The 2,331-nt window shown below is 41.5% G+C and overlaps 1 protein-coding gene across 1 annotated transcript in view; it reads right to left on the bottom strand.

The window, feature by feature from the left end:
- The window catches only part of SETD2 (SET domain containing 2), a 120,611-nt gene that overhangs the window by 29,660 nt on the left and 88,620 nt on the right, over positions 1-2,331 (bottom strand). The window lies entirely within an intron of this gene.

Below are 2,331 nucleotides of genomic sequence, written 5' to 3'. Positions count from 1 at the left end.
ATACTTGTGCCACGTTGGTGTGCTGCACCCATCAACTTGTCATCACCCATCAATTCGTCATTTATATCAGGTATAACTCCCAATGCAATCCCTCCCTCCTCCCCCCTCCCCATGATAGGCCCCGATGTGTGATGTTCCCCTTCCCGAGTCCAAGGATGATCAAATTTTAAGCTACCTTTTGTGTTAGCTTTTTGTAGTCTTCTATAATAAAACTCCTTGGCAGAAAGACAGCAGAATCAATGCATCTGAAATTCTCACTACACACTAACTTATACAGTGTTCTATGATACAAGAAGCCCCTTAACATACATCATCTCATTTAGTGCTGACCACCATCAAAAACAGGTACTGCCTATGCCTGGAGTTTCGTAAGAAATAAGTACTATACTAGGGCTTATACCTACTCTGTAATTATTTCTCAAGCATAGAAAATCTGCTTAAAGAAGAAGAGATGACAAGAAGACTGAAAAATAGCCTTGCTGTCCTAAGAGGTGGTGACTGCTAAGGAACTGAATAGACATGTATCCTGTACTTAAGGAGAGATTTTGCTCCTATGGACTGAGATTCTAGCAGGTAAAATGATACAGAAATATTAAATGGTAAGTACTCAAAATATAAAATATAATTCCAAATGATACCAGTAAAAACTCAAGTAGTCTGAATAGGCAATGCAGCTACCTAGCAGGTTTCTGGATGAGTAATTACTGACAGGACACAGGAAAAAGGAAAAGAATATCTAATCTGGTATTCTGGATCAGCTTAATCTACTCAGATAATAAACCAGACTGAAAAACGTTAATTGTTAAGGCAGAATTATCATCAGAATAGTATCACAAAGCCTGAGAGGAAAATGTACAGTCATGTATTGTTCAACAAGGAGGTACTTTCTGAGAAATGCGTTGTTAGGAGATTTCATTGTTGTGGTAACATCATAAAATGTACTTTCACAAACCTACTAAGTGTATGAGGTACTTACACATCATACAGTGTACTTCACAAGTCTATTAGATACCTAGGCTATATGGTACAGCCTGTTGTTCCTAGGTTACAAACCTGTACAGCATGTTTCTGTAATAAAGACTTGTAAGCAATTATAACAGTATCTATGTGTCTAAACACATTTAAACATGGAAAAGGTACAGTAAAAATCAGTATAAAATTTTTTTAAGCCGGGCACGGGGGCTTACGCCTGTAATCCCAGCACTTTGGGAGGCCAAGGTGGGTGGATCAGGAGGTCAGGAGATCGAGACCAGCCTGGCTAACACGGTGAAATCCCGTCTCTACTAAAAATACAAAAAATTAGCCAGGCATGGTTTCAGGCGCCTGTAGTCCCAGCTACTCAGGAGGCTGAGGCAGAAGAATCGCTTGAACCTGGGGGGCAGAGGTTGCAGTGAACTGAGATGGTGCCACTGCACTCCAGTCTGGATGACAAAGCGAGACTCCATCTCAAAAAAAAAAAAAATTTGAATGATACACCTGTATAGGACAATAACCATAAACAAAGCTTGCAGGACTGGAAGTTGCTTTGAATGAGTGAGTGGTGAGTGAGTGAATACGAAGGCCTAGGACATTACCGTACACTACTGTACACTATAAACACTGGGCTATATAAAGTTAGGCTACACTAAGTTTATTTATAAAACATTTTTCTTTCTTAATAAATTAACTGTAACTTATTTTAACTATTTTACTTTATAAACTTAAATTTTTTCAACTTTTTAACTCTTTTGTAACACTTATCTTAAAATACAAACACATTCTACAGCTGTATAAACAACCCTCCTCCCTGGTTCATGCAATTCTAGAAGGAATCTTGCTCTGTCGCCAGGCTGGAATGCAGTGGCGCAATCTTGGCTCACTGCAACCCCCACCTCCTGGGTTCAAGCGATTCTCCTGCCTCAGCCTCCCGAGTACCTGGGACTACAGGTGCATGCCACCACACCCAACTAATTTTTTGTATTTTAATAGAGACGGGGTTTCACCATGCTGGCCAGGATGGTCTCCATCTCCTGACCTTGTGATCCACCCACCTCGGCCTCCCGAAGTGCTGGGATTACAGGTGTGAGCCACCACATCCAGCCTATATTTTTTTTTAAATAGAATCTCGTTCTGTCACCCAGGCTGGAATGCAGTAGTGTGATCATAGCTTACTGTAGCCTTGAACTCCTAGACTGAAGCAATCTTTCCATCTCAGCCTCCCAAGTATGTGCTACCACGCCCAGCTAATTAAAAACAAATTTGTGGCCGGGCGCGGTGGCTCAAGCCTGTAATCCCAGCACTTTGGGAGGCCGAGATGGGCGGATCACCAGGTCAGGAGAATGAGACCATCCT

This window comes from Colobus angolensis, unplaced genomic scaffold (genome assembly GCF_000951035.1).
Source record: "Colobus angolensis palliatus isolate OR3802 unplaced genomic scaffold, Cang.pa_1.0 Scaffold18, whole genome shotgun sequence".
Taxonomy (NCBI): domain Eukaryota; kingdom Metazoa; phylum Chordata; class Mammalia; order Primates; family Cercopithecidae; genus Colobus; species Colobus angolensis.
Note: the sequence above shows the minus strand (reverse complement) of the source record. Positions and strands in the feature narration are given on the sequence as shown.